We start from the raw sequence: 12524 nt of genomic DNA, 5'->3' as shown, positions 1-12524 counted from the left end.
GCTGGAAGGAATGATGGAAGTTAGTACATCTCAAGTGTCTCTTATTGAAGACAAGTTGTAGGTCATTTCTAATTTACAGGGGTAATCACTGTAAATGGCTTTGTGAGTATGCAGTCAGCTCTCAGTGCTTTCATATTGGTCCAGAGGACTCCTGACTTGTAGAATGTAGAGGCTTGATTGGCTGTGTTAAAAGCTGACACCCTATTTGAGAGAAGTGTTATTAAACTAGTAAAAGTAGTTTGTAAAGGGTCATTTCATATCAAGTACATTTTGTTCCTAAGGGGAAAGGTCTTTGGTGAGCTGATGGTAACATAATTGAGCAAAGTATATCAAACATTTGTGAACTATTAGGACTGTTTCATTAACCAACCCTCTCATCTCTTGGATGCTGATCAATACTATCAAATGGTAAATGAAAAGCCAACCAGTTAACACAGATGCTATGCTTTTGTGTGTTAAGCATCGTGTTGCACTTTCATTTACCTAAGAGTTACTGTCTTGAAAGCGGAATCGGTTGTTTGCTGTTAAAGGATTCTATCTCTGTGAAATGCAAACACTAATGGAGATTGAATGGCACTTGACCCTTTATGTGGATATGCAGATGTCAGTCCTCAAATAAAATGCTATGTTCAAGCCTACACCATGCTACACCATGGCCAAATGATGCAACATAGAGATACATTTTGGGTTCCACATGCATGCTTGGTCTATTTAATGAAATATTATGTTTTGGGTTTATACCTTTTCGTATGGGAATAGTTTCAAATAGCATTTTCAATGACGAGATATGATTTTCTGTTCATTCAGGTGACTGATGAGTAAATGAGACATCAGGACGGAGGTGAGAACCTGGATTTTACTCCACAGGGTAAACCTCAGAATAATGGTTACTGGAGTAATCACCTGTGGTATTACACTTCTGTACACTGAAATATTGCAACCGAAGGAGAGTTGAATGCTCCTATTTCAAAAAGGAACAAAAATGTCTCTGTCTGCTCACTCCCACATCTATGTGCACACGCTATGATGTCATATACTGTAGTCCTCTGCAAAAATAAGCACAGCATTTCTCAAGAGTGTCAAGACAACGCTGAGATTAAACCTCAAAGTTGAGATGTTGTAGACAAAGTGTTATTCCACTTCAAGCTGCCCTCAAGCCAATCAAGTAGCACCAAAGCTATAATAAGCTCATTTAAATTAGATTCTCACAGACTAGAAGTGATTCATTTGGGGGTGAAAAGTGTTAACAGACAAGGGCCTTTGTTCCAGGGCCTGTGATAACACATTTTAAAGTAACTTGACAAGGCAGTCTTGTGTTTTCCCGGCATTCACAAGAGCAACATTGTTTTTAGTTTTTTTGGTGGAGAGAACAAGAATATGGTAATAACATAAACTGTATAGTTTTGGTGATTGATATTTGTCTACAAGAATACAATTCAGAGTAAAATGTGCATCCTTGATAACATATTTTACAAACATATTCCCTGAATGTCTCCTTGAAAGTATGTGCACTGGGGAGCACGTAGTCTCTCTAGATGAGTTGCCTTCCACAATGTACCAATTCTCCAGCTTATACTTCTGTAGAAGTTCTGCCGTCAGTTGGGACAGAGGATGAGTCAGAAATGGGAGGTGCATCAGAGGTGCAGTATTCACTTGTTGCTCTAGCTTAACATGACCAAAATTCCCACCTGCATTTTATGCTCTGTCTACCCAATCTCATGATTTGTCTGTCTGATTATTATTACATTTTTTATCGAAATGTCCCAGGGAATCGAAAAGGGGATAGCTGCAGCCCAATATGGTGACCGGAGTATGGGCAAGTGGGTGTGTTGAAAGGAAAGTAATGGGCATGTGGAAAGGAGTGGGTGTGTCAAGGGCTTGTGGAAAGGTGTGGGTGTGTCAAGGGCTTGTGGAAAGGTGTGGCTGTGTCAAGGGCTTGTGGAAAGGTGTGGCTGTGTCAAGGGCTTGTGGAAAGGTGTGGCTGTGTCAAGGGCTTGTGGAAAGGTGTGGCTGTGTCAAGGGCTTGTGGAAAGGTGTGGCTGTGTCAAGGGCTTGTGGAAAGGTGTGGCTGTGTCAAGGGCTTGTGGAAAGGTGTGGCTGTGTAGAAAAGAAAATAGTGGGCATGTGGAAAAGAGAGGGTGTGTCAAAAAGGAAATAGTGGGTGTGTGGAAAGGAGTGGGTGTGTCAAAAATAAATAGTGGGCGAGTGGAAAGGAGTGTGTGTGTCAAGGAAATTAGTGGGCTTGTGGAGGAAAGTGGTGAGCGTGTGGAAAGTAGAGGGTGTGTGGAAAGGAGTGGGTGTGTCAAGGAAATGAGTGGGCTTGTGGAAATGAGTGGGTGTGTCAAAAGCAAATTAGTGGGCGTGTGGAAAGGAGTGGGTGCGTTGAAAGCGCTCTGCTATAGGTCAGACAGTTTGGAGTTTTGAAGCAAGAGGATGACTGAGTCGTACGTCACTTTTCGTTTTACAGAGATAATTGTACATTTTCAGTTATAAAACTGAAAAGTGTATTATTTTTAATTAAAAGTACTAATGATGGGTGTACTATTGCTTCACCCTGATATTGGCTACTAGGTAGACTTCCCATGCCGTTGCCGGAACAGAAGTGCTTGTCAAACGGGAGCTAAGGGCACTGTGTCCAAAACATACTGTAGTTGTTTAGTTTTCACGCAAGCATGTTCAAGCATATCCTATCACTAAGTCCCACAGTTATACAAAATATCACAAGCGAGTAGAAATGTTAACATTGTTTGTTAGAGTTTAAAGTTACATTGTTTCACCAAACTGTAGCCTACTCACCACAGTGGATTGTTTGTGGACTGATTTGGAGAGTGAGAGCTGGTGAAGCCACATGGTTACCCAGCATGTGCGCACGTGGTCAGTTTTCCTAATACATGTATTCTATGTTAACTCTATGTTATAATATGTCCTGATATTGGGAAATGAGTTGGCCATTGATATGATGACATTTGATAAGTATTAATTGTGATGGGAATTCTAAATGTTACATTGATGAAATACCTGTTTAGGTGCCTTCTAACCTTTTCAGGTTTCTCATTTCGGGAGAGTTTAGGAAGGAGTGACATGTTTCCTCTGGGCTCTCAACTGAGGGATTATTGATGATCTGTCTAAGTTATAGTTGCTCCGTCTAGTTTGAAGGTGCATTGCCTTAGAAGCCAGTCGAAGCTTCTGTATATTTACCATTTAGATTATTTTTGTTGTTTTGAAAGTATATGTCAGTGTTCCTCAACATCTTGTACATATTTTGGATCCATCTTCACCTTCTACACCTGCAAATAAATACCACCATTTTGCAATCGAATCCTGCGTACCTCTTGATGCTTCTCACCCCACTGACAAGACCCTGGGTCCACTATTGATCTCGTCAACCAGTCCTATAATTCCTTTTTCTCAATGTATGTATTAAATAATAAGTCAAAAGGTTTCCATATTATTTGTGTTTGTGCCTGTGCCAAAAATCTGTCATAATAGATCTGGATTCACTCTGCTGAATGTACTGTTGTAGTGCCAGTGCGGAAGTCTTAAAGACTGCCTCAAGTGCTGAACACTTTTCCCACTTGATAAGTAATCTCTATTCCTGCTTGCTCAAGTAATTTCAGATTTATGATGGTCAGTGATCTTTCCGGAGCTTCTTCCCTGCACACTTTGGGATTTAACTGAGCAGATTTTATGACACTCAATAATGAGTTTCATGTTACAACATAAAATACAAAGACACCTCTTCTTATGCTGATGCACTTTGATTGGCCCCAGGTCCCTGTAGGTTATAAATTACACTACTAGACAGTGAAAAGCTCTAGTGGGCAGTAATATTTGATATGTGTATATACATCACATGCTACTCATAATAAGACAAAGCAATTAGCCTATTATAAAGTTTATCTGACTCCATAAGATAAATAGCAATATTATTTTAAAACATTTTTAATTTAACCTTTATTTATCTAGGCAAGCCAGTTAAAACAATTTACTACTCAATAGTGATGGGGGGGGGGGGGATCTATACAATTACATATTGCAATAGTATTTGGGAGCCAAAAAAGTGTTAAACAAATCAAGATATGTTTGGATGTGATCCTGGTTGTTTGAAGGAAGATCATGACTGCTGTATGACCCTGATACAGACATCTTAGATATGACTGACAGTTTAGTGAAATTGGCCTGATCTCTCTCCAAATGTTTTCTGTCACTAGGCTACAGCTACAGCCTCCAGGGTTATTGGCATATGCTGTCACCTTGAAGAATCACCAAGAAGAGACCGATGGATCTGGAGAGACAGATGGTGACTTAAGTAAGTTTTCAGAATGTTTTAACCTCTAAAAGTCTAAGCCTTTGAGGGGATGACTATGGAATTGTTTTAAGAAGGTCATACCGTGGATAATTTAGCTATTTGATTTAGAATTGTCAGACTCCTGTAGGAATCCCGCCAAAATAAAACAATTATTTGAACACATATTGAATTTAGCCTTTACTATATAGACTACATAAATGCATTGAATAACACATTCATAGATGGCAAAAGATACAGTAAAAAAAATAAGTGTTGTGTTTTCTGGACACACACTACATGGCCAAAAGTATGTGGCCACCTGCTCTTCTAACATCTCATTCCAAAATCATGGGCATTAATATGGAGTTGGTCCCCCCTTTGCTGCCATAACAGCCTCCAGTCTTCTGGGAAGGCAATCCACTAAATGTTGGAACATCACTGCGTGGACATGCTTCCATTCAGCCATTAGAGCATTAGGCACTGATGTTGGGCGATTAGGCTTGACTCGCAGTCGGTGTTCCAATTCATCATAAAGGTGTTCGATATGGTTGAGGTCAGGGCTCTGTGCAGGCCAGTCAAGTTGGAAAGGTAACATCTTATGACACCGCCACATTAAAAATCACTGCGCTCTTCAATAAGGCCATTATACTGCCAGTGTTTGTCTATGGAGATTGCATGGCGGTGTGCTCAATTTTATACACCTGTCAGAAACGGGTGTTGCTGAAATAGACTAATCCACTAATTTCAAGAAGTGTCCACATACTTTTGGCCATGTAGTGTATTTAACCCCTTTTTATTGGCACAAAAACTACCTCCATACATTTTTTGAAAGGGTACCGGGTTACCTTCAGATGAGTCCCCTAACACTGGTGTGTGAGAATCTCATCTTTCCATAGAATTTGTAGCCAACACGGTTCAGACCAGAGCCTAAAATGTACTATTTGTTCTATCAGCCACTGTAGCAGGTAGATGAAAAGCTCTACCAGCCACTCAGATTTTTTACCAGCCAAAATAATTTCTCACCATAATTACAGCAAAAAAAACGGATGACCATGCTCTGTAATGTTTCTAAAACAAGAATGTATTAGTAAGAAGTAATGTGGTGTATTGCTCAATTTAATACAAATATTTGTTACCTGAGTCTTTTAACCAAAATATCAGATGAGAAAAAATTTCAGCTACCCCTTTTAAGGGCGGGAGGTTACCCTAGTAATGGGGCCACTGGAGTCGTGTCAGGTGGTATCTGTGTGTGTGTGAGATTTGGGATGTGAGACAAGTAGTAGACCGCGTCTACAGAGTCTCTTCGCTATCAGTTGAAGCTGCAGATTCTAACTAATATTGAAAAACAACGGAGCTTCTGAACAAAACATTGTAAATAAACAAGAAACACAAGGAAAGTATCACTTTGCTGACTTAAGTAAATTAGACCCACTTTTATGGCTGTGCCAGCGCCTCCAAAAATCAATCTACCAGCACTTCACTCACAGTGAGCAAAGCTGTTGCTGTACGAGGTGGGATGTAGGATTCAGATTTATTTGTGTGATTAGCAGCTATGAAACAAAATAGCTACTTCAGCATTTTTCTGCTAGAAAACGCAATTAATATCCTCATACTTAACTTTTGACTGTATTTTTATTCACAAATGTGAACGTAATGCTCGCACTGTAGAGACCTGCAAATTGACCACCCGCCACTGTGGCTGGTGAAGTAGGCATTCTTACCCTCCAATAACAAAATCTACCTGCATCTGGCCGGTGGCAGGAGTTCATTTTATGCCCTAGTTCAGACAGAAGTAGGCACATTGGCGGTGCCGACTTCAGACGAGACCTGTGGGGCTTGTGGAGGTCAGAGCAAAACAGAGGACACCATCGTGTGAGTCTCATCTATCCATAGTGGCCATATTAGATTGTATGCCAAACCGTTCAGACGCGACAGAAGTTTTAGTGAGAATACCTATTTTTGGGAATGTCTCTTGGTCTGACAAACACCGCTGTAGCTTGGCCACCTTCCACCGCAGAAGGCCGACATAGGCGGATGCAGATATTTCTACCTTAAACTGACGGGGATTGTTTTATGTTACTTAGATTGATGCATGTGTGTGACAATAGACTCCTAAGGCTGTTTTAAGGCAGAATGGTTTGTATATTAATTTTGTGGTTATTAGGAATGCAAGTTTACACAGTAGCAGTAAAATCTACTGATAGATGTATAAATCTGGTCATATCCTAAAATGTAAACAGAAGTCCCATCTTTGTATACTGAAGCTACAGTACCGCTATGAGTCTGTTCACACTGAGCTGTAATAGCCATTGTTCAGAGTTCATTTTCCTGCTTATAGCCTATACTGAATCATTTATTTGAAACAGGGTGAGGAGTGGTTACCTTGGGAGAGTGATATGTGTGAGCTATGACACATGTTGGTGAGTTCAGCTCTGCGTAATATGTTCCGGAATGAACTGATGCATTTAGCAAGTCTGTAGATCAGAGGCTCCTCGGAGGCTAAAACTCTGCAGCACAGGAGAAGTTAACCTGGACGAAACCTTACTCATACTGTACCTGCAACTACAGTACAGTATTCCACCAGCATGCGTCATTCTACTGCGGTCTGAAAGCAGTTTGCTGCAGAGCTATCCTCCTCCCCTCTCCCTCTCCCTGCCTCACACGGTGGTTGGCTTTGATCTGTTCAGTTGCAGCTCCCATTGATCCTGACACTAGTATGTTCACCCCCGCAGCCACTATTGGAGTACAAACCAGCTGTGCCCAGTGCCTGCAGCCCCTTACACCCACGTCAGTCCTCCTCTCTCCCCCTCCTCCACCACCCGCGCTGATGTTTCTGTTAAATTATGCAAATTAACAACATGCAGCACCTCGCATTTCAAGTGCCACATGCAAAGTAAGGCACTATTTAAGTATGGTAATGTCTCTTTACATAAAAAATGTTTAAATAAGGGACATAATCTTACTCCTTAGAATGTTAGAGCAAAGATGTGTCACAACTCTACTTATGCGAGGAGAATACCTTTAGCTCATCCATGTAGGTGGATGTCTTACAATGCACAGTGCATTGTGCTTGATGTGTAATGACTGATTATACAACACGAGATGAGTCAGTTGGGAATGGTCCATAGTCCTGTCACCTCAACTCCTTGGTCTATCCTGACAACAGGCCAAGTCTTCCTCGCTGCCTGAACAGGCTACTGTGTGTCTCTCTGGCCACTCTGTGTGTCTCATAATTGGAAAGCTCATGGGGACACTGAGGCTTCAGTCGTGTCTGTGGTCTCTGGCACATGTCCAGAGGGCTCCACAGGAACCGACAGAGGTCATCAGACTTAAACAGCTGGCTCTGACTGACTGGGCACAGAAGGACAGAGTGGTGAAACTATCCTGCTGGACACAGATTCATGGAATCTGTCCTCACGCCAAACTTTGCTCCACTTTTGTCTACTTTGAGGTTAAGTGAAACTGTTTCCTGTCTCCTTTTGTAAGGAAAAAATGTGTGTGCTGGCCTCATATTTTTGTTCTGGCTTTGAAGTCATGGGGAGGGTCTATGTTCTGCTCTGCCTCCTACCTGAACATCATTAAAGGGGCTGCTAAACTGTATTTGGAAGCTGCTAACAATGTCTTATTTTAGAGCACTTGAATATTCACTATTTTCCTTGCATTTAACTCATCAAAGTATTTCACCTACATCCAACAGAGCTTCTCTAAAGTTACAAATGATGTGATTGGATTGGACTACACTTGTATTTCACTAGGTTTGGGATTCTTGTTCTTGTCCTCATGTGGGTTTTTCTTACCTGTGGTTTTATGTTCCTTTGAAAGAAAGGAAAGAAATATATAACATACAGCAGTATATCAAAAACGACAATGGACTGTTCCTGTCACACATGGAGTGTTTGGTGTCCCACCCACGAGGCTCACTCAGGTTTTCATCCCAGGGGAGCTTGTCTAAAACACAGATAACAAATCAAACAGGATCCCTGCTGACATCCCGCTTCACTGTACTCTACCTGCAAGACTCGCTTCCATTGTTCCTCCATAAAATAACAGTTCTTAGCTCTTCAATTGTGGAGAAAATGGCTGAAAACTTTGACTAAAGGTGTATGGGATTATCCAAATCAAGTATTACCGAGACTATGAAACAGAATTAAAGTTTTGGGATGCTTCTTAAATCTGGTAATAGCAAATGGACTCCATAATAAGAGTTGGAGGTGGACAATGACAATGACAATAAGCTAAATGCTTTTATTAGCTAAATATGAAAATACGTGTATGTTTTAGTTGATTTCTTTCAAGCAATGTATGGTGGTTCTGCCATGACAACCCTTAGAAATATACAGTGCCTTGCGAAAGTATTTGGCCCCCTTGAACTTTGCGACCTTTTGCCACATTTCAGGCTTCAAACAAAATATAAAACTGTATTTTTTTGTGAAGAATCAACAACAAGTGGGACACAATCATGAAGTGGAACGACATTTATTGGATATTTCAAACTTTTTTAACAAATCAAAAACTGAAAAATTGGGCGTGCAAAATTATTCAGCCCCTTTACTTTCAGTGCAGCAAACTCTCTCCAGAAGTTCAGTGAGGATCTCTGAATGATCCAATGTTGACCTAAATGACTAATGATGATAAATACAATCCACCTGTGTGTAATCAAGTCTCCGTATAAATGCACCTGCACTGTGATAGTCTCAGAGGTCCGTTAAAAGTGCAGAGAGCATCATGAAGAACAAGGAACACACCAGGCAGGTCCGAGATACTGTTGTGAAGAAGTTTAAAGCTGAATTTGGATACAAAAAGATTTCCCAAGCTTTAAACATCCCAAGGAGCACTGTGCAAGCGATAATATTGAAATGGAAGGAGTATCAGACCACTGCAAATCTACCAAGACCTGGCCATCCCTCTAAACTTTCAGCTCATACAAGGAGAAGACTGATCAGAGATGCAGCCAAGAGGCCCATGATCACTCTGGATGAACTGCAAAGATCTACAGCTGAGGTGGGAGACTCTGTCCATAGGACAACAATCAGTCGTATATTGCACAAATCTGGCCTTTATGGAAGTGGTAAGAAGAAAAGCCATTTCTTAAAGATATCCATAAAAAGTGTTGTTTAAAGTTTGCCACAAGCAACCTGGGAGACACACCAAACATGTGGAAGAAGGTGCTCTGGTCAGATGAAACCAAAATTGAACTTTTTGGCAACAATGCAAAATGTTATGTTTGGCGTAAAAGCAACACAGCGCATCACCCTGAACACACCATCCCCACTGTCAAACATGGTGGTGACAGAATCATGGTTTGGGCCTGCTTTTCTTCAGCAGGGACAGGGAAGATGGTTAAAATTGATGGGAAGATGGATGAAGCCAAATACAGGACCATTCTGGAAGAAAACCTGAAGGAGTCTGCAAAAGACCTGAGACTGGGACGGAGATTTGTCTTCCAACAAGACAATGATCCAAAACATAAAGCAAAATCTACATGGAATGGTTCAAAAATAAACATATCCAGGTGTTAGAATGTCAAAGTCCAGACCTGAATCCAATCGAGAATCTGTGGAAAGAACTGAAAACTGCTGTTCACAAATGCTCTCCATCCAACATCACTGAGCTCGAGCTGTTTTGCAAGGAGGAATGGGAAAAAAATTCAGTCTCTCGATGTGCAAAACTGATAGACATACCCCAAGTGACTTACAGCTGTAATCGCAGCAAAAGGTGGCGCTACAAAGTATTAACTTAAGGGGGCTGAATAATTTTGCATGCCCAATTTTTCAGTTTTTGATTTGTTAAAGTTTGAAATATCCAATAAATGTCGTTCCACTTCATGATTGTGTCCCACTTGTTGATTCTTCACAAAAAAATACAGTTTTATATCTTTATGTTTGAAGCCTGAAATGTGGCAAAAGGTCGCAAAGTTCAAGGGGGCCGAATACTTTCGCAAGGCACTGTATATGCCAGATAAAGTGGCTGTAGATATTTAGGGACTGTGTAATGTTTCATTTTCACCTGAGGGATTTTTACTCCTGTAACAATTACTGAATTTCAGCATCCTGTCAAGAAGCAGGACAGGCTGAGCTTATCATGTTTTTTGTTTGTTAGATTTCTCTTTCTCTCTCCCTCTCTGGAGTACAGTGAAAGTATTGAAGCGTGATGTTCTCAGTAATAGAACACATACTGTATACTTCCACGTTTTGACTCAAGGAATTCAACTCCCCCAGCCAAACTCCTCTCTGACCCATGAGAGAAAATGAGTATAGACAAACTAGAGAAACCTTTGTTCGGATAGAATATTGTACAACATATATATATATTGCCCAGACAATGCCTTGTCCATCTAAAAGCAGAGGCACTGCCTGGTGTACCAATGTGTCTTGGAATTTCTATCAAGATCAAGGACAGATACCTGAAACCTATATTTTGGTTTTCATTTGGGGGATACAGCATTCCCATCCACTTTCTCTAGTACTAAACCAGCAACGTTTTTTGCCCTCAAGAGCCAGCTGTTCCCTGACCCTAGGTTGAAGAAAGCCAGGTGTTCCCTGACCCTAGGTTGAAGAAAGCCAGGTGTTCCCTGACCCTAGGTTGAAGAAAGCCAGGTGTTCCCTGACCCTAGGTTGAAGAAAGCCAGGTGTTTCCTGACCCTAGGTTGAAGAAAGCCAGGTGTTCCCTGACCCTAGGTTGAAGATAGCCAGGTGTTCCCTGACCCTAGGTTGAAGATAGCCAGGTGTTCCCTGACCCTAGGTTGAAGAAAGCCAGGTGTTCCCTGACCCTAGGTTGAAGATAGCCAGGTGTTCCCTGACCCTAGGTTGAAGATAGCCAGGTGTTCCCTGACCCTAGGTTGAAGATAGCCAGGTGTTCCCTGACCCTAGGTTGAAGATAGCCAGGTGTTCCCTAACCCTAGGTTGAAGAAAGCCAGGTGTTCCCTGACCCTAGGTTGAAGAAAGCCAGGTGTTCCCTGACCCTAGGTTGAAGATAGCCAGGTGTTCCCTGACCCTAGGTTGAAGATAGCCAGGTGTTCCCTGACCCTAGGTTGAAGCAAGCCAGGTGTTCCCTGACCCTAGGTTGAAGATAGCCAGGTTAGGACAAGCTAATAATTCCATGAGGAAGCGTTTTAAAATAAACAAAATGATTGTTACTAACTAGCATTGCTGGTGCCATTGTTTAGAATTCTTTCTCATTGCTACAAAGCGTTATGGGATATTAGAATCCTCGTCTTAACCTTTTATCTTCAACCTAGCCCTAACCTAAACCTGATCTCGACACTGAAAACTGACCTTTCCCACAGACTTGTTATGAACGTGACCAGAATTTAGAAATGAACCCCCTTACCCCACCGCTCCCCTAAAACCCTTCCTCATACCTCCCCATCCATTGTGGGAGAAATTACAGTGATGGAGTCTCAAGCAGATGGTTTTATGCAGTTTTAATGTTCAATTTGCTTGCTTTAAATAACTGTGGCTTTTAAAAAACTGCAATGAGTTCATTTGGCACAACATCAATGCTGAAGTAATAATGCTCATTTGAAACCTACAGAAATATTATACCGTACATCTGCACTGTGTGGTTGGCAAAGAAAAATCAAAAGCATTCGGGCTGGCACTCAAACTCTAATTTGCTTGGTGAATATTTCGAACAGTCAAGTCTGTTTGTCTGACAGGCAGTGAAATAAATAGAGCAGGTTTATAACTTAATGAGTGATTAATGTCTATTGGACATGGATGTCTGAGACTGGTGAAGTTAGCTACCAGTCTGCCAGTGTGGCTGTCTATCCAAGGAATTGTGCTTTACTGCTGTCACTATATATCCTTAATATGAGATGTGGTAAAACGACCATCTGAGTCTGATACCCAGGAAAGGCTATGTCTGTGGCTCTCTTTGTCGTGGTATAGAGGCACATAGGGATTCTGTCAGACGCCCCTACACACCCTATAGCACAACAACACAACAGTTCCACCTCATCCCTCAGGCTGTCAAGCGCCCAGTAGGTGGCTGCAGTCGCCAATGTAATGGGCTAGATTCTTATTTGGCGGTAGGGGGCTTCACACCTGTCTGTCAGGTTCAGTTATTGGCAAACCCTGTCACGGCAAGTCATTCTGCTCTCAGCCAGCTCTCAGAGGGGCCCTGCTGAGCTGAACACCACACGCTGCAGCCTCCTCAGTCCCCGGGCTCAGGCTATACATCAGGGTTCCCCAATTGGCGCCCGCACTGATTTTCTTTCTTTTTGGGGGGGGGGGCA

At 41.8% G+C, this 12524-nt stretch overlaps 1 protein-coding gene across 2 annotated transcripts in view; it reads right to left on the bottom strand.

Moving 5' to 3' along the window:
* Positions 1 to 12524, bottom strand: part of LOC124045880 (metabotropic glutamate receptor 4-like) — a 307218-nt gene that overhangs the window by 122657 nt on the left and 172037 nt on the right. The window lies entirely within an intron of this gene.

This window comes from Oncorhynchus gorbuscha, linkage group LG10 (assembly GCF_021184085.1).
Source record: "Oncorhynchus gorbuscha isolate QuinsamMale2020 ecotype Even-year linkage group LG10, OgorEven_v1.0, whole genome shotgun sequence".
In the NCBI taxonomy this organism is placed as follows: domain Eukaryota; kingdom Metazoa; phylum Chordata; class Actinopteri; order Salmoniformes; family Salmonidae; genus Oncorhynchus; species Oncorhynchus gorbuscha.
The sequence above is the reverse complement of the archived record's forward strand: the minus strand, read 5'-3'. Positions and strand labels throughout refer to the sequence as shown.